Here is a 21,048-nt window from a genome sequence, read left to right on the forward strand (position 1 = left end):
ATGGGCAACAATTAGGGTACTTCTTAAACTAATTGAGGAGCCCTAAGAAAACAGCATTTACTTATAAAACACTTAGTGGGTGGCAGCATGAGGATGGGTTATCAGGCTCAGAACTCGCTACTACCACACTGGCACAGTCTGTGTCTTCCAGGTAAGTCACCAATGGAAACATCATATTTTATTTTTAACATGCCTGAGAGTCCAACACTATTTATAATCCCAGTTCCTTAAAAACTTGAAAGGAGGATGAATTTTGAAGTGTACACATTTACATACGTGGGCAGAAACACAAATATCAGATGCCTCTCAGTACAGCTCAGGGAGACATAACTCATGGCTTTCACAAACCCACCTAAACCCCAGAGAGAATGCAGGCGCCTTCTTTGAAAGATGGTGGGAGGCTGGGTAGGTAGCCAAGAAACAAAGAAATCTACACTCAGCACTTGGCAGGACAATTAAGGAGCAAAGGATTTTAAATGCATTGTTTCTGACTCTAAATATGTCTACATTCATTACCAATTTGGGATCAGAAACCACATTTAGTTCTGCTGCAACCACACACTAAAAATATTAAGCAGAGTATTGCCTAGGAAACAGCAGTTGTCCCTGCTGCGGCAGCCCGCTTCAGAGCCAACTCTGCCATGGTCCCAGGGCTCCCCATCCTGGGCTTCACTGGGAGCCCAGCTGCAAGAAGAGCTGCCACCATCCTGCCGATGCCTCACTTGCTTCTCAGAAGTCAGTGACAGAAGCCAAAGCGAGGGACTACCCCACCTCCTCGTCCCTCCAAGGCTGTAGCAGGTGGCCAGTGACATTCCATTTCATACAGGCCTATGACAAGTAGAACCCACCTGACTGGGAGCTCCACAGGGAAGGGACAACTGTCCAACCTCACCATTTCTGTATCCTCATTGCACAGCACTGTGCCTAGCACTGAAAATATACCTGTTGATTGAATAAAATCAACAATTAAAATGAGTGAAAATATAGATTGTAGTTAATACATGAAAACAGGTTCACAAAATATTTTCAGTAGAATTACTACTTTAAAAAAAGTGTGTGTGGCCACCTCTATGATCACTTATGAAATTAGAATTATGGAAAGCTATGCTCAATGAAGTCTTTCTTCCTGAAATGTTAGATACATGAGAAAACACTTAAATATTATTTTCAACACAGAACCCACTCCCTTGTCCACTGACTTGATCTGGGCCCTAGATGGCTCAGAGGCCTTGTTCTTGTTCAGCCAGCCCAAGAACGGACCACCCATCCATCATCCCAAGGACAGAGAAAGCACAGGGAAAAGCTGCAGTCTTAAAGTCCAACTTATCAACTTAACCCTGTTGGCGAGGGCATCTTCCAGTCTGCATTATTAGTATGACTGGCTCCCTAGACAGGCGGTCAAGATGGAGATGTCAACACGAAAAAGTATGGAAAAGTTGACTGGGCCCAGACTCAAGGCCGGAGCTCCAAATAGGTATCACAATGCCACACAGCCTAGGGCCTACTAGTCAGCAAAGTACCTGTTAAGAAGGGTAGCAGTGTGCCGATACTTAAACTTCACAAAAATAAAAGGAAGCACTTTGTAATTCATTCTGAGGCCATGAACTACCCGATATGAATGTAAGACAGAGACACTACAAGAAAACTACAGACCAATATCCCTCATCAGTACACTTGCAAAAATCGTCAACAAAATACTAGCAAACAAAATCCAACAGCATTTTAAAAGGATTATACAACATAATCACGTGGTGCTTATGCCACGAATATAAGGGTGGTTCAACACATGGAAATAAATCCAATTAAAATATTACATTGATAGAATAAAGGGGAAAATACATGATACATGTCAGTTGATACAGAAAAAGCACTGGACAAAATCCAACATCCATTCATGATAAAAACACTCAATAAACCAGGAATAGAACTTCCTTAATATAATAAAGGTCATATATTAAGACCCTGCAGCTAATAACATCATACTCAGTGGTGAAAACTGCAAGTTGCTCCTCCAAGATAGGACCAATACCTGCTCTTGCCACTTGTATTCAACATGATACTGGAAGTTCTACCTAGAGTGATCAGGCAAGAAAAAGAAATAAAAGGTATCCATATTGGAGAGGAAAAAAGGAAAACTATCTCTATTCACACAGATCATGATCTAAGACGTTGAAAACTCTAAAGAATCTATGAAAAACTGTTAGAACTAAGAAATTCAGCAAATTTGCAGGTACAAAATCAACACTCAAAAATCAGTTGTATTCTATACACTAGCAACAAGCCAAAAAGGAAATTAGGAAAACAATTCCATTTAAAAAAGCATAAAAAATAATAGAATACTTAGAAATAAATGTAACCAAGGAGGAAAGACTTTAACTAAGATGAAAAACTTTTATACTCAAAACTACAGAACATTGCTAAAAAACTAAAGACCTAATAATTAGAAAGAAATTCTGGTTTCATGCATTGGAGGACTTAATATTGTTAAGATGACAATACTTTTCAAAGCAATATACAGATTAAATGAAATCTCTGTCAAAATCCCAACAGATTTGAATACCCAAGACTTGCCTCTTTTAGATACTTCTTCTTCTGAAGAAGAACAAAGCTGGATGATTCACACAACCTGATTTCAAAACTTTACCACAAAGCTATAGTAATCAAAACAGCATGGTACTGACATAATGATAAACATATGCTCTCACATCTATAGTCAGTTGATTTTTAACAAGGGTGCCACTGACTAAAAATGGATCAAAGACTTAAATTTCACAGTTAAAACTATAAAATTCTTGAAATAAAATACACGGGAAAAATTTTATGATCTTGGATTGGGCAACAGTTTCCAAAGAAACAAACAATAAAAGAAAAAAATTAATTCGACTTCATCAAAATGTTTTAACTCTGTGCTTCAACACTAGCAAGAAAGTGAAGAGACAACCCAAAGAATGGGAGAAAATAATTACAAATCACTTATCAGATAAGGGTTTATTATCCCAAAATATATAAACAATTCCTACAACTACAAAAAGACAAGTAACCCAATTTGAAAATGGGCAAAGGAATAAACATTTCTCCAGAGAAGATATACCAAGGACCAATAAGCACATGAAATGATGATCAATATCATTAGTGGTTTGGAAATGCAAATCAATGCCACAATGAGATACCATTTGGCACCTATTAGGATGGCTATAATTTTTTTTAAAGCAAATTAACAAGTGTTGGCAAAGATGCAGAAAACTTGTACATTGCCGGTGGGAATGTAAAATAGTGCAGCCCCTATGCTATGGAAAAGTTCTTCAAGAAGCTAAACATAGAATTATCATATGAGCTAGCAATTCCACTTCTAGGATTATACCCAAATATCTGAAAACAGTGACTTAGATATGCATATGAATGCTCACAACACCCAAGAGGGGGAAACAACCTTAGCATCTATCAATAGATGAACATATTTTTTTAATAGCGTTTTTAAATGTGGTATGTGCATACAATGGATTATTCAGTCATAAAAAGGAATGAAGTTCTGAGGCATGCTAAAACATGGATCTCAAAAACATTGTAAGTGAAACAAGCTAGACACAAAATGACAAATATTATATAATTCCACTTACATGAAATATCTGGAATAGGCAAATTCTTAGAAACAGAAGTAGATTAGAGATTACTAAGGATCAGGGAGAGAGAGTACATAACACAAAGTTATTATTTAATGAGCACAGAATTTCTGTTTGGGCTGATGAAAAAGTTTTAGAAGTAGATAGTAGTAATGGTTGCACAACAACCATATTGAATGTAATTAATGCCAAATTGTACATTTAAAAATAGTTAAAATGGCAAATTTTATGCTATATGTATTTTACCACACTAAAAAAAAGTATGATTGCCCATGAGCTGGTAATTTCTGAAACTGGATAATGGGTACATGGATGCATTAATTATATTGTTCTCTCTTCTAAAAAGAAAAAAATAAAGAGAAAGAAACAAAAAAAATGATGTTTTCTATAGTTTTTTTGGTAGACATTCTTTATCAAGGTTAAAGAAGTTCCCTTCTGTTTCTGAACAGCTAAGAGGTTTTATCATGGATGTGTTAAATTTTATCACATGTTTTCCACATCTACTAAAATGATCATATAGTTTTCCATTTAACTATTAAAGTAACAAATTTAAAATGTAAATTTTCTAATGTGAAACCACCTTTGCATTCCTAGGATAAACCCAACTCAGCCAGATGATTGTTTTGACATCCTGTTGGGTCTGATTTGCCACATTTTGTTGGTCCTCCACGTACTCCCATGATTCTCTGTGCAGGTACCTTGAGACCCACGGAACTATATTATAAATATGAACTCCCTGAGGGCAAAGACTCCTTCCTCACCCACGCTTCCATCCCTACCTAGTGCAGGGTCTAGGACACAGAAGGCACTCAATGAAAGTATGGCTGATAAATAAATGAACAAATGGGTAGGTAGAAAGATGAACACTTTAATCCAGAATAGTGACATTCACCCTGGCAGATATGCACAGCAGATTTTTCAGGCAGGGAGACTTCCCAAGAGTGGGTCAACCACTCCACAGAAGTGTCTTCTTTGTCTGTGGGCAACTCAGCCTGCCTGCAGCTCTGTAAGCTGAACCCTAGACCTCGACTCTCATCTCCCTACTTCCCCTCATTACCCAAACAACAATATTCATAGTTCAGTGCCTGCTTTCACCCACAGGATGCAGCCCTCATATCAAAACATATCACAAAGATTAGATAATGTGCTGGGTTAGAGAGGGGAAGTGGCATTAGATTCAAATTTACAGTGTTCCTATCAGTCTCAGAGTTTATTCCCAACAATCAAAATGGCCTCATCCCTACCCTGATTGGCACAGCAAGAGCCTATCCCATTAACAATTCACTGCATCAGCAGTACAGGAGAGGAGAGCAATCAGCAAGGGAAACAGCTGAATTATCTCAGCAGCTGTAAATTATGTGTTCTCTCTTCCTATCCTCCTCCAAGTCCACGTTCAACTGTGCCCCACGCCTCCACAGTGAACTTGGGTTTGGCAAGTATCTATGTCAACTGCAGTAACCAAACTTGAGTTCAAGAAGCAATATTAAAAAGCACTAATTAAGTGTGTTTAATGTCAACAAGATCACACTTTAACTTTAAACATCCCCTAGTCTGAGTTACTTAATTAAATTCTTTAAGATCCTTGGACACTGGCACAGAGCACACTGCCCTGGGGAGCCATTCCCAGGTGCTGGCCTTGGCAGGCTGTGGAAGGGGAGGGGCACATATCCCTGGGGAAGTGCCAAGAGAGCCCAGTTTTCTTCTGGAGTCTCCTAATGAGGCAGTTCCTCTTCACAGCTCTGCTGGTCAAAGGGCAGCAAGAACATGACACTTTTCAAGCATGGAAAATTGCCAAACCAGGCTACAATTTATTTTCTTAAATGTATTTTTTTTAAGGCACCCATAAAGAGAGACACTTTTCCCATCTGGTATCTGTTCTTCTTATGAGTGGTATATCATGAAACATTCAAGCATGTATACAAGGGGGCTACAACAGGATTCATGACAGCAGGCACGGTCTCGGGGCTCTGCAAGATGCCACCAACCAAATCCCAGCCTGCCAAGAGTCACCAGCCTGCAACTGACAAGGGTACAGCTCAGCCCACAACAGCTTCCTAGACTGGAACCTGCAAAGGGTTTCTGAGTTCCAGAGAATGAGCTTGTGATGGGGATGCCAGTGGGGCTCCACGATGTCTCTCCTGCCACAGCAGGCTCCGTGAGGACAACGTGCCAGCTAGCCTTCTCACAGCACCAGATCTGCTGAAAGAGAGTGACTGCCCAGGTAAAAGTGGTCTCACAACTGGCCTCCAGGCAGAGCACATTTGGCCAAGGATCAATAAGAATTTGGAGTCTACATACTGGGCAGCAGATGCTCTGAACCCAATCCCACTGGGTCAGGAGTCAGACAATATCATTTTAAGAGCAGCAAGGGTATGAGAGATACCATGTTGCCCTCTCGTGCCCCACTCTTACAGCAGGAACCCTAATTCTTTCTAGTTTCCTTAGAGAACTACCACCTCATCTCTCAGTTGTCTCTGTCACTCACCACCTTCCCCACACCTGCTATTTTGCCTAAAGGATCTGCCCTGCCACAAAGCAGTAGGCAATTCTTTCCAATTATTCCATTCTGTCTCTCACTACTCAGGGATTCCTCTTGTGGCAGCTCTCCTCAAAACAGCCACTGCAGCCCCTGGTAATGCCAACAGAAAGCACTGTAAAAGACGGTTGGTTGATATTACAGATTCTCACCCTGAAAGGCAACGACCCCCATAAACAACAAGGCATAAGCCCTGGCTTCAGTGACGGCAGATGTTTGGGCTCATGAAAACGTGGAGAACATCCAAATAAAACAGAAGAGTGCTACAGCCACACAGCCCCAACATGCTGCTCACTTACTACCCGCGGTTTCACACCCACGCCAAGGTCATTTCAACCCCAGATGAGCAGTTAATAGCCATGCCAATCCAGAAAAATATTTCCGCAAAGACTTTGTTCACTCTCCTATATAGGAGAGCTACTAAAAGAACAAAAATTTGTGGACTATGAAAAGATAAAAGAACCCTTACTTCCTACTAGGGAACAACTATCCACTTGCCACCATGTCCACCACACTCAACCAGCAGATTATGCACCCTTCAACCCATATTTATTGAACCCTGCTGCATCCCAGGCACATGCCAAGTGTTTGGGATAAGAACATTAAGTAAATAGGGGGCATGACCTCCAGGCACTTCTACACAGGCAGTGGAGATGGATGAGTAAGTCAACAGTTATAGTAGGAACTGTTTTGAAAGAGCCTTGACAGAGATAGCTAGAGGGCTCTGAGGCAGGAGAGAACCGATATCTCCATCAGGAGATGGGGGCTAGGGAGGACTTCCTGGAAGAGGTGAGCTTTAAAGATTAAAAGAGGAAAAGTATCAGCCAAACAAAGAAAATGAGAAAGATATCACAAGCAGAGTCAAGAGTGCTTTTTGAAGGCCTGAAAGCACGAAACTAGGAACATTTATTTCAACAGCTGGGGCAATGACAGGCTTATGGGAAGTGGCATGTTGATGTACAAGAATCTCTCTGCCAGACAGCCAGATGAGTTCAGGCCAGGTGTTTCTCATTGCTCACTGCACTGTCTTTTAACAATCTCTGGAATCTCTTCTTTTCAGAACTGCACTATGGGAAAAGAGATTAGAGAGGGAGAAAGAAAGCCTGCTATAAACCTCCTAAAATAAGAGGGTCACTGCTTTTTGTGAACTCATTCCTTTGCCTTGCAGTTCAGTAGTTAGCTCTTGCAAATTCTCAGCTTCTATTAAGAGAAAGAGCCAGTAAACAGAATCTGGAATTGAACTTGTATTACCCCCAACAGTGGCCTAAAACCCCAGTAATAACCTGAACAGTAAAGCAACCTTAGAGTCTAGGAACAGCGTCTGTGCTATCCTTCCCTGAAGAATATGCCTGCTCTGCTCCCCTCTCCTATGTTTCACACTCAACTCCAAAGCTAAACTCATGCCCTTCCTCCCACACTCCTCTAGAGTTGCCTAGCTCTGTTGTACAATCCAAAAATCCAGGATCCCTCAACATCTCCCTCTCCTTCCCCACACCCTGCTTTCTGCCCCCCTGCCCACCTATCAACTACTGTCAATTTTATCTAATATCTCCTTCCTGCTCACATGCCCAAATTGCTATAGCCACCCCACCTCTCAGGTGAGGGCAACCTAGGCAGGCTTTCAATGAGGCCATACCCAAGCCAAGTAGCACAATGAGGGAGTAGAAGACACACAGCTTTAGTGAATCTCTTATTTGCTCAGCCCAAGGTTCTTAGAACACCCAAAATCCAGTCTCCTGAGCCTCTCCAAAAGGCTCTCATCTTCCTCTGATGATGAGTGGCACTCAGGGAGCCCATTTAAACGCAGTAGCAAGCCAGAACATGGGCTGCAGGGAGGGTTTGGTGCTTTGCACAAGTCCTCTGGAGATGCCAATGCCTTGGGAGCTCAGAGCCCGAAGCCAAACCCTATGATTACAGGAATCAAAGTCCAGGCGAGGCAAGCTTAGCTCCCCACAGCTCCTCCCCTCGCAGGGCATGGAGACACACTACAGGGACAGCCACTGAGCTGGAGAGTCTTCATCCAAACTCTGCCATCCTTACTTACCACAAGGGAAGGCATTTCCTACTACAAAGTAGGTGGAAGAAAGCGATTTTCAGGATAGTGCTGATAGTAGCTTAGATAATGGTTTCCCAAAATAAAAGACAAAATAGGTACTGAAATAGGAAAGATCTGGCCATGCCTCTCAGCCTCAATTCAATGGAAACTTCCCTTCATCCCATTTCCTACCATTAGCCCTCATACCAGCCCAGGGGAATAGACATATGCTAAATGAAAGAACAAATGGATGAAGAAATGAACAAACGGTAGGCTGAGGAGGAGGGAGGGCACAAAAGGAGAGAAAGAAGAACCTGCTCAAACACATCCTTTCATTAACTCAGATGTCTCCGAGCGCCTATGAACTATACCCATGCAAGCTGGAAACGCACAGGCATGCCCCGACTACGGAAGCAGTGAGGACAGAGAAATGCATTCTCCTGCATCTCTCTGGGATGGCATATGTCCAAATACTACTTTAACAGAACCTCCTGATTTCCTGACATTAAAGCCATGCCTAACGGCACACATGCGAATAAAAACTTTACTTTTTATTGTTTCCAGGACTTTGGGGCCTTGTGGTTTCTTTCTAAGGAAAAACCCATCATTCATTTCCTTGATTAAAAATTGATTTAATATGGCTTACATTAGGTAGGTACAAGGGGAAAACATACAGAGTCACAAAGATAACTTGCACGGCAACAGAACTGTGATGAGCTCTGGCGACTGCACAGTTGGGTCCCAACCCACCAGCAATGCAAGACAATTAAAAAGCTCACGATGTGGAGCTTAAGCTCCAGCCAAAAGGAATTATCTTCCCACAGGCATCTCTGCCAGATTTTTGGTTAATGTAAAAAACTTTCAAAAGGAAAGGAAAAGAAACCCCAAGGATATTTAACATATAACTCAGAATTTCTACATTTTTTCCAATTCCCTGGCAGGTAGGAAAGGCAAAGAGGTCTTTATTTCTCAAACCCACTTTTCAACACTTTTTGCATTGATTTGACATTGTCATAAAATTTTTCAATTTATTGAGAGCACAGAGCACAGGAACGTGCAGAGGCTGAGGAATTGTAAGCTGCTGTGAAGGGACTGAGGTGAGAGAAAGAAGAGCTATAGAAGTGGGGGAGATACAGTCCTGACCCCCACATGCTCAGTGACACAGCCTTGGGCTCTGGGTCTGCGATGAAACACCAGGGACTCGGGCCTGCACAAGCCACCCTCTCCAAGGTACTTCAGGCTCCTAGACTCTGTGATTTACAGCAAATGGGCAGGCTTCGTTGGATATCAAAGGATCTTGGCATAAAAGATCAGCAAATTACAAGCATATACGTTGATTAAATGTCAGAGGGATTATTCTATAGCCAGAGCATGAATGTGATCCTATCCTCACCTGCTTGAAACCACTCAATGGTTTTCTGCCCCTCGGGATAGAGGCCAAATGCCACACCCAGGCCCTCCACCACCCAGCCTGGATCAGCGTCTCCAGCTTTCTCTCTCTCCTCTCCCTATCTACAACGGGCTTTATGGAACTGCTTTTCCAACGCTCTAAGACATCATCTTGTCTCCTATACCAGGCCTTCACATGGCATCCCCTCTGCTCAGAACTCCTGCCCCTCCTGTTTATCTGGCAAAGTCTGACTCATCCTTAAAGACACTTCCTCTGGGAGGCCTTCACCAACCCTCCCCACCAGAACAGATTAGCACGCAGCACCCACACTTCCCTGATCATAGCACTTATTACACTAACAGAGCTGTCCCTCTCCCCTGCCAGGCCTTAAGCATTGTAACGATAAGTACCATGTCCATTTTACCCAGCTAGTTCGACACATGACACAGAAGAAATGCTGTAAATTCCTGAAGGATGACTCAGATCTGTATTAGGCTCACTTCTCAGTGACATTTCAATTCACACACATACACAAGCTAGTTAGTTATGTGCTAGTCTCCCCATTGCCCCACCCCAACCCCTCACATTCCAGTCCATTTTAATTGACAGCTTACCCAGGCCTTAGCCTCTAGTATGTTCATCAGTCATCTGTGCAGCACCTACTATGTGACAGACACAGTGTCAAGTAACCAAGATACAGAGATGACTGAGCCCCTCCTCCTACCTTCTAGGAAAAGAAAAGGCACACAAACAAATAATTGTTACATGATATGATATGTGTCATAATGCAGAGATACATGGGGTGGGGTGCTGCAGAGATGAACTAAACCATTCTTCCCAGTATTCTCTTTCCCCCAGTATCTCCACTAACTACTCTCAATCCCTCCTCATTCTCACATACAGAAATCCCACCAACACTCTTTCCCCAGGTATCTAACCCAATCAGACTTCACTAGGCTGGGTTCCCATTCAGTTCCAGATTAACTCAAATCCTTCCTGGCTTCTGCTTTCTCACCTTCAGTTCTTTCCCCAAGCCTCTCACTCACATACATCCCTGCCTCTGCCCTAGCCTGAACCAATTTGTCTAAACTACTATTTGTCCATCTCCTCACTCAACTGTCTTGGGTGATGACTTGACATTTATGAAACATCTGCACTTACATGGAACATACATAACAGTCCCTGTCTACAATGAAAAGAAAAGGGGGCTCACAAGGCCAAAATAGCAGAAAAGATTAAATGCAAAATAAACCTCTACTGCTTCCTCTACTGTTCCAATTGCTAGGGCATCATGGCCCTCAAGAGGATGCTCCCAATTCTGTCACATTTCCTGGAAGGTTACAACACCCTTTATCCACAAGCCCCCAGAAACAGAGCCCCTGGCCTACTGCTTCAGTCTCTCTGAATGCTCAGGCCACTATCTAACCACACATTCATTTAATCAACTAAATACCCTTGTGAGCCAAGAACCATGTGCCACACAATGCTGTGCACAATGTCCTATATATAAAACATGTTTGACTGATGTCTGTGACTGAATCTCTATTGAGAAGAAAACCAGGCGAGCTTCCCCTGCCCATTGCCCAGGAATACCCCAGTGCAAAAATATCCTGCAATGAAGCCTGCAGTAAAAGCCCCCTAAAAGCCTCTTACTCATCTAAGCCCTGACTAGAGAGACCTTCACCCCAGGTAAGAAGATGCTGACACAGCCCTCCCAACAGTGTGCCAAGAGAGCCAGGGAAACCAGTATTTCAAAACACCCTTTTAATCAAGTGACTTGTCTCCAGTTAGTGTAGATTTAGGGGAAAATTTTCTCAAGAAACCAGTAATAAATGGAGAGGAAGAAAAGAACAGAAATTAATGAACATAGTAATTATCCCCCAAAGTTGCAAATCAGAACAATTCCTCACTTGAAGACAAGTATGAAAAACAAGATTAAAATGCTTCAGGGATGTGTTCGTGAAACAGCAGGTAACAGAACAGATAAAATGTATTTAGTACCTCACTGGGGACACGTACCTTTTGGCTAATAGCTATCAGAGACTAAATACCACTGTAAAAATAATATTCTTCCACGCTTCATTATGGAGTTACAATTATCCATGGGAAAGCAGCAACACAGCAAACTGTTTTGAATGATATAATTGGGCATAATTCCAGAATCCAAGCTTCTCCCTAAGTGTCTGGGCACAAGTCTGGGCCAGATTATGCCCACTGTTGTTAGTCTGCGAGGACTGCCATAACAAAATACCATAGACTGGGCGGCTTAAATAGTATAAATTTATTTTCTCACAGTTCTGGAGTCTAGAAGTCCAAGATCAAGGTTCTGGCTGATTTGGTTTCTAGTGAAAGCTCTCTTCCTTCCTAGCTTGTGCACAACTGCCTTCTCCCTGTGTCCTCAGATGGCTTTTCCTCAGTGCATGGGTGCTGAGAAAAACAGAGGAGCTCTCTGGTGTTTCTTCTTAAAGGACCTTAATCCTGTCAAATCAGGGCCGCCCTCTTATGACCTCATTTAACCTTAATTACTTCCTTACTCCAAATAGTGTCACATGAGGAGTTCTGGCTTCAACATACACATTTTGAGGGGATACAAACATTCAATCCATAACACCCCCTGAAGGGTGAGGCCTGTTCCCAAAGACAAGCCCATGCACTGCAAAAGGAAAATCTAAGATGGGTAAGAGGATGGCTTTGAGGACACATCTGCTGACTGTAGGGAGTGATGGCCAAAGATCCTAGGACTATGAAGGCCATGGTGGGTATGTGGGGGACTGTCCCAAGTCAAACTCTTAAAGAACTATTCCTCTCCTTTTCACAGAAGGTGGTTAAATAACAATAGTATATGTATTATATATGTAAGTAGTAATATATGGATATAAATAATAATAGGCAACAACTACATACTGGGCATTGTGCCAAATATTTGGCATGCAAGGTTTCATTTAAGTCTCATGAAAATGAGGTGAAGATATGATTGCCATTTTTATTGTACAGATAAGAAAAACTCACACTGGTGATCACTTGCCAAAGACACCCAGTAAGTTAAGCAGAACAACAGCCCTCCAAAGATATCAGGTCCTAATGCCTAGAACCTGTAAATGTTTCCTTTAAGGAAAAAAGGTCTTTGCAGATGTGATTAAGTTAAAGATCTTGTCCTGACATAGGCTATAAATCAGTCACAATGTTCTTATAAGAAAGAGGCAGAGGAAGAGTTGAAGATGTGAAGACAGCAGAGATTTGAAGATGCTGAACTTGAAGATTAGAGAGGCAGCCACAAGCCAAGAATGCCAACAGCCAGCAGAAGCTGGAAGAAGCAAGGAACAGATTCTGCCCCAGGGCCTCTGGAGGGAGTGTGGCCCTCCCAACACCTGATGATTTTAGCCCAGTGATACTAACTTCAGACTGCTGGGCTCCAGAACAAGGAGAGAAAAAAACCTCTGCTGTTTTAGCCACCAAGTTGGTGTTAATTTGTGACAGCAACCACAGGAAATTAATACACCCAGATAGTAGTGGCAAACCCAGGATCTGAACCTGGGTCCTTGTGACTCCAGGCCTGCAGTCTTGAGCCCTGTGCTTTGCTCCCTTTCTGCATGCAGCCTCACCAAGCCAGACATGTGCCCTAATGGGCAACCCTGCCAAGATTTGAGTAGTTGGCACTAACAGCTCTTCTGCTGCAGGGCCCCCAGACAAGCCTCTCTCCTTCCCCCAAATCACAGCCAAGGCTTATCAGAGGCCAAACCAATATCTTAGTGTTCAAATTATCAGGTAAGGAGAGAAACAGCCCAGAGTCCAACATCTTGATGAGAAACCAAACCAAACTGTCTAACAAAGGCTGCCACCTAATCTATTTGTTTGTACTTGACTGTTTTCCAGAACACGGAGAAGCTCCTAACCTCTGTTGCCCTGCTCTATTCAACCAACAATTTATTCTTTCCCGCACACGTGTGTTTAAGGAAGAGCATCAGTTACAAGTAGTTCAGTTTCACCCCTGCCCCCTGATTCACCACTTGATGACTTCCCAAGGACCCAGAAAGAAGGAGTGAGTCACATTGAGCCCCTCTCTTCAGGTCCTCGAGATGAATGTTGGTATGAAGAGGCTGTCCCAGAGGTGCCTTGAGTTGACTAATCCTGGAATTAACAAGCAAGCTAATATACACATTGTCAGGGCAAAGGTACAGCATCCCAAAATGCACTTTTTGAACCTACTCTGACAAACATGGTTCAGCTTTCTAACACTTCCAAGTGCAGGTGATGATATGTAGCAGGATGTTTGTTTGTTTGTTTTTATGTTTGGATTTCTTTATCCATTCTTCTATTGAAGGGCACTTAGGTTGTTTACATGTGTTGACTACTGTAAATAATGCTTCAGTGAGCATGGCATTGCATACATCTTTTTGAATTAGTGTTTTCATTTCCTTTGGATAAATACACAGAAGTAGAATTGCTGGATCATATGGTAATCCTAGTTTTAAGTTTTAGAGGATCCTCCATACTGTTTTCCATAGTGGCCACACTAATTTACATTCCCAGAAACAATGCACAGAATTCCCTTTTCTCCAAATCCTTGCCAACACCCGTTATTTATTATCTTTTTTGATAATAGCCATTCTAATAGGTCCTCAGTATATTTCACACTTGTACATTTCCCTCTTGTCTATTTATGGAATATAATATAAGGCTACTTATATTATACAACACAACCATGTATGTGTTGGCTGTCTTCTCTAGAAAAATGTGTATTTACTTGAAACTAATGTAATGTAATACTGTGCGTCAACTACCCTTCAATAAAAAATAATTATCAAAAAAAAAACTGCAATAATAAAATAAAAAAAAAAAGAAAAGAAAAATGTGTATTTAGAGTCTCTGTAGCAGGATGTTTTATAAAAATAATGATAGAGGTCATCTGGTAATGGAGGACATTTGTGGCTCCTGTGCCTATTTAATTTTTGCTGAGGAGCCAGTAACCATCTCAGGGTCTCTTGGAGAACAATCAGCTTTGTAGATTAGCAAAGGGGAAGATTTGGAATTTAAGAGTGTGTAAAACAATAGGTAATTCATTAGAGTACCCAGAGTTCTCCAATGTCTTGCTAGATACTTTTTTCTCTCCCTCAATCCTGTATCTTCCCTCAAGGTTCTTCTAGCAACTTCCTACCTTCTTTTCTCCTCCCAAGAAGGTTCAATACTATTTCCTGTCAGTATCTCAAAATAACAATTACAGCTAACATTTAGAAAGTATTCACTCACTATATATTGGGCTCACAACAACCCAAAGTCATAGGAACCATCACCATCCCCCATTACAGGCAAGGAAGCTAAGACTCAGAGGCGTTAAGTCATTTTTCCAAGGTTGCAGTGCTAATCAGTGGCAAAGCCAGAATTAAAAAGCAGATTTGACTCCAAAGCCCAAGGTCTTAACTATTTTATCAAACTGCCTCCCTTTCAAATGAACTGGGGGGGCCTTACTACAGTCACACAGGGAAGACCTTAAAGAGACAAATCCACCTATGTTTGGCTTGAAATTCTGACTGCTCAGAAAGACTGGCAAAAATGCTTTCAGAACCATTCAGAAATGTCTTTTATTCCTCATTTCTCAGAGAGAATCATATGGAAAATACAGTCCCCCAAGAATCCTTGGGGGAATGTAGATGGATCTAGAAATGAAAGCAAGCTTACCTCACCAAAACCAATGATGAACCAAAACCCTGGATTTAGCAGTACCTGAGCCCACCTGCCTGAATCTCAGCAGGCTGTCACCAAGACCCTCATCCCACCACCAGGGGAAGAATGGGGAGTTCCAAGGTCTTGGGAAGAAAACAAAAAAATAAAGAAACAAAAAAAAAGGGAAGGGATAAGTAAAAAGCGAACAAAACTCAAACTCCCATTTATTGTGTATCAGCAAGCTCTGATTTTTAAGCTCCTTATTAAAATATTCTGGCTGCAAATTAGTTTTCTTTGCCTCATCCTAATTATTGCTTTAGCTCTCTTCAAATGGGTCCCCAAAGATATTGGAAAATGTAACTCAAAGGTCGACTTGTTCCATGGGAACTGCAGGGAGACTCCCTGACATCTTGCTATAAAATGTTATTTCATAACTTCATAGGATAATGTCCAGAATTAATCATGGTAAAGACTTCTCCGTTTCCCCTGGCAACAGGACTCATGGGGGCTAAGCAGGCAAGGGGAAAGTAGGATGGTACCAAAAGAGAAAAAGCCCCCATTTCCTCATCTAGCAGCACACGCACAAAACAGGCTCCCACATTCTGCCCAAATCACTACACTAGCACTGACATCAGATTCCAAAGCTATGTGTCACTGGATGTGACACTGTCCATTCTGATGGGGGAGGAATCAGCAGGACACTAGGAAGTTAGGAACTGAGACAGCAAAGAGAGGGAATGCAGAAGAAATGTAAACCACAAATTAGGGCCAGAAGCCCTGCTGCTTCTCCTGCTAAGAGCAGGCAAAACAGGACTGAATCAACTTTGTAGAAAGACCATGAAAAGGGATATTAAAATAAATTGAGAAAGAAAAAGGAAAAGATCAGAAGAGAGCAGGAAAATCTTACTGCACCAGGTTCAAAACTGAAGCTCTGAGTAGCAGGGTTTTTTAAGGTTTAAGAGCTTTGAGGCTTTTTGGGGCGGGGAAACTTTATTAACTCTACCTTCTACAAAGTCTTCTGAATTTTGCTGTAATGGGGGGCATTTGTGAAACAGGATGAATTTCTCTTAGAGAGGTGTCCATTCCCTAGGAAATGAATGCGCTTTGCGTATGTGCATGCGTGTTTAAGAGAAGACATTTGAGAGCTGTTTCTATACCAGTCAGGTATTCTATCAGATGCATAGGTGAAGAATATAGGAGCAGGTTGGAAGGCCTGATCCTTCAAATTCTTAACACAAAGATGGGCAACTGGTTTTGAAGAAGTTCTCACTCAGGATTTAAGGAAGAAAAGAAAATCAAGGCTAATCAAAAAGAGATGCAAGTTTGTTTTCTTTTTAACAACAGTAACCAAAAAAAAAAGAATAGGTAGCCTGATTAGGCATCACAGAAACTTAGGCCATCACCACCCCTAAAGGTTAAGAGCATCTCCAGGTTGAGAACTCAGTGGCTGATCCACCTTTAAATGACAAATAATCACAGATGAGAGTCAAAATGGGGTAGAAGAATATAACAGTGTACCTTACCCACCCAACCACATTTCTACAATCACAGAAAGCCATGGTACAGGCTGCAGGGTGGGGGACATGGGGCCTGACGTGTTACCTGTAATGCCGGCCAGAAGAGAGCTGTAAAAGATTGTGAAAGAAAACACTCCTCTGAACAAGAACTGCCGAAACAACACAAAGGCCAGAAAATAGAGCAAGTCAGAAAAGATTAAAAGAATGGAGATCATCATTTAGCTCAGAAAAGACTGGATAGGGGAGGACAAAGAAGTGAGCAGCTCAGTAATGATTTCTGAACCCAGAGAAAATTGCTTGAGAGCCACTCCCTGTTCTACCAAATAGCCACCTTCGGGTCCCAGAATCCCCAAATACCTGTCTTGCTGTCTTATAGCTGAAATTCTTGCATAGAAAGGGGGGAGGGGAGTGCTTCACTAAAAGTAGACTTTTAGATAAGTTTAAACACAAAGTTTACCCAAATGGATCGAGAATGGTCAGTAACTACAGCAAGTTTAAGACACTGACTTCAAAGTAAATAAATATCCTGAGTTAGCCACAAGGCTAAGCCCTTTGAAAGAGGAAAATAAGCAGAGAGCTGACAGGGAGGCTGTCTAATTTACTTCCTTTGAGAGCCTTATAAATAGTAAAGAATCAACAATATCTAAGGCAGGTTAAGATGACTATGGGCTTAGAGGAAGGAGGAGAAGGCAGCTCTGGGAGAAAGGGAGACTTGGAAATGAGTGGAGACCAGTACATGCAGGCCTACAGCTCTCAATAAGCACAGAATCTTTTAAGGAATGTAAGTCCTTCTCTGCTGGCTCACCTGCTCCAGACCACCTCTCCTGTTCATATCCATGCCTATGATTTTATTCTAGACCAGAACCAGGTCTTTGAGCACTAACAACATTTAGGACCCAAACATTCACAAAGGTGACTGGGGGTGACTTTGTCAACTTCGACCAGGGAGCTGGGAGCACTCCCCTCACAAAGCAAAGAAAAAGGACTGCCTAGCCTCACCAGGTGGGAACACCAGCACTGAGCACCCCCCTACCCCCATAGTCTCTGAAGGTCCCTAGTTTGCAGGTCCTCTGCAAGAGGAACAGTTAACTGGCCCAGGTCTCACTCAAACAATTAATATTTGCCATGAAAAACCAGGCCACTGCCAGAAAGCAGCATTATCCTCTCAGACTTCTCGTGTGTCACCTTGCAACTCATTCACATTCTGTGAATTTGTTTCTATCTGGCTATTGTCAACTTGTCAATTCTTGTCTAATGTTCTTGTCTAAGGACTTAGATGTACTGCCAAAACTGCTGGTAGAAAATCAGAGTAAGATGAATTTACCATGTCCTGGTGAGCTTTTATGTTTGTTTTATTCCAAGCAAATGCACTAAAATTTGCTTCCTTATAACAGAAAATCTAAAAATTAATGCCCCAAATCCAGCAAGCACAGATGCCCCTTTCCAATAACAAAATGCCAGAAAGAAAGAGAGCCACATGAAATGAAGCTAGGGGGGAAAAAAAATCACCCTTCCTCAGAAGGTTCCAATTAGTAGGAGGGGTGGGCGGAGACCCTTAATGAACAAGAAAACCATCTTGATTAGCATATTTTGGAAACAAAGTAGTACAAATGTGAACACCTGTGTACCCAGGTTCTAAGTAATAACAGAATCCATTCTCATCCAGGAGCTCATTCATTCAACATGTGTTATCTGATCATCTACTATAAGCCAGGTACTGTTCCCAGCACGGGAAATACAGCTGTGAACATGACAGACATGGTCCCTGTTCTCACGGAACTTATATTCTGGTGGAGGGAAAACAAAGTCAACAAGAAGCAAACAAACAAGAAAAATATCAGATGGCTACATTATAGTGACATGAGTAGTTACACACCTTCCTCCTAAGTAACAGTGAACTCAGATCTGAATGCCAAGCCAATCTAGCGAGGGTAAGGGAAGAGTATTCCAGGCAGAGGGTACAGTTGGAACTTTGGGACCGAGTCAAGTGCTAGAGGCTGGGGGCTGCAGAAGAAAAGGCCCAGAGGAAGCAAGAGAGTCAGAGTGGACACCTGGTCTGGGTCCCCCCAGGAGACTCCCTAGGGTATCTCCTTGTTTTGCTGAAGCATGACCACACAGAATAGACAAATAGCAGAAAAGGTGACCACAAGACAGAGCACCTTAAGGCCAGGACAACATCTTTATATGATCCCAGCATGGACCCCAGAACATAGTGGACACGTGAAAAAAACAAAAGATAGCCAAATAAACCATAACAACAATCATTGCCATTTTTTATTTAGTATTTACCCTGTGAAGGAACTAAGCCCCTTTCATATATTCTCACTGATACTTGACAATAACCCTCTGAAGGAGATGTATTATTATTTCTCAGTTAAAGCTAAGAAGACTATGGGTCAAGGAAGTGAAGTAACTTGTCCAAGGTCACACAGCTTGTAAGTGGTGCAGCTAAGATTCTAAGTCAAGTCTGCCCAAGTCCAAGGGTTGTGCTCCTGACCACTGGGAAGCACAGCCTTCCAGCTAAGTGAAAGAAGCAGTAGGCAAGGCTACAGTACTGCTGAGGAAGGGCTCTGGTCTAGGGTCTAGAACCATCCACCGTGCACTTGGTCTAACTGGGTGACTCTGACCCAGGCTTATTTATATATATACCTCATAAATAACTTCTACAGGTCTCTCCTATACCTCAGTCTTCCTGGCTACACAGTGGGAAGAATAATTACAACCCATTTCCGGTCCTCCAGACATTGGCTGCTGCCAAGAAAGCACATGTACACACCTACAGCAACCAGAACCAAATGTGATGCAAACCACAGGTGCTGGCTTTGCTAACTTGGCACATTCCATCTCAGGGAGTTGCCCACGTCAGTGGCTTAAGTGGTCCAAGGTAAAAGGGGTAGCACTCACCCAGTAGTGACAGCCAACAAAGGCACAGTGAGTGAGACAGCAGGTTACAAAGGGCTCTGTAGCTGTCAGATATTAACAAGTAACAGGCCTGAAACCTCCAGGCCTTTCTCTGGGAAGTTGGGAAGATGCCAAATGCCAGCACCTGAGTCACCATGTTTGAGTAGCAAGGCGGCTCCAAAACTAACTATAGGCACTAAGGAAGGATCTAAGGACAAACAAGGCAACACTTCAGGGGATCGGTCTCAAGATTGCCATTTAGCTGACTGAAAGAAAACAAGCAACCTGTTACAGTAATGTTCCTTTTCTGATGTTCATTCTCACTCCCTCGTCAAAATCCATCCAATGTACCATCTGACAGAGTGATCGGGTCGTACTGCAAATCCAGTCATCTCACCACAGCAACCATGACTAACAACGCTCCAAAGGCTTCCCCTGCTCTCCAGGTAAATACAAAACGTTTTGCCACGGCTGACCAAGCCTGCCCTTGACAATCCCTCCAACCTCAACTTGTACCCACTTCCCCTCACTTTCTGTGCTCTGGCCACTTTCTATCAGTTCCTCAAAGAAGTAATTTCCTTGCCGCACCTGCCCCCAACCAGAGCCTTTGTAAAAGCTAGGCCCTCAGCCTGAACTGATTTCAACCTCATGTCAAGTTGCTTAGCAAATACCTGTTCTTCACAATTTAACTCAAACATCAGTTCTTCAAGGAAGCCTTCCCTAATACCCTCTTAACCCCAAGACTAAGTCAAATGTCTTTCAAATTTCTTATGGTACCATATTTCTTTCTTTCTATACACTTACTATAACTGTAATTTTACATTTACGTGTATGATTGTTAATTTGATTAATATCTATATTCACAATACACTCTGAGCAGGAAACATGACTATATCTCAGAGCTTACCAGAGTATCTAGAAGGTAACAGATGTTCTATATATGTTTGTGGTCTGAAAGAACAAAATTTCAGAGAAGGGAAATGAAGTTCTGTCAAACCAAATGGTTCTGCTTGGAGAAGATATTCTCCCCTTGTGATCTTAAGTCGAACTGTTCTTTCCCCTTTCACATCCCTCTTACCCAAATTTCTTACAGAAGTTACTTTCTACATCCTGCCATTCTTTAGGCAGGTGGTAGCCATAGTGATAAACTGACCTAGAGCCAGAAATAATCTAAAAAGACATCATCTTGTCTGAGTGCTCCCGGCTTCCAAAATAAGTCCACAGCAAAGTCCCAGGCAGATAAAAACCCAAAAACCTTTACCCAGTAAAGAGATTGAGCCAAACAACCAGCATCCTCTGCAAGAAACAAGTGCTCCCCAGGGCACATGGTACCTGCAAGTGACACACCCAAAGGAAAAAGGAGATGGGAACAGGCCACAGGGGCTGAA

General features: G+C 42.3%; 1 protein-coding gene across 5 annotated transcripts in view; it reads right to left on the reverse strand.

Moving 5' to 3' along the window:
* SIL1 (SIL1 nucleotide exchange factor) overlaps positions 1 to 21,048 on the reverse strand; it is a 201,361-nt gene that overhangs the window by 167,036 nt on the left and 13,277 nt on the right. Inside the window, exon 2 of one of the 5 annotated variants that reach the window (XM_057490942.1) lies at positions 849 to 942. The exons of the other annotated variants lie outside the window; for them this stretch is intronic. The gene's annotated coding sequence lies outside the window, so the exon portion shown is untranslated. The remainder of the gene's footprint in view (positions 1 to 848; positions 943 to 21,048) is intronic. 5 annotated transcript variants of the gene reach the window in all.

The sequence above is a fragment of the Manis pentadactyla genome, chromosome 13 (genome assembly GCF_030020395.1).
Source record: "Manis pentadactyla isolate mManPen7 chromosome 13, mManPen7.hap1, whole genome shotgun sequence".
Taxonomy (NCBI): Eukaryota; Metazoa; Chordata; class Mammalia; order Pholidota; family Manidae; genus Manis; species Manis pentadactyla.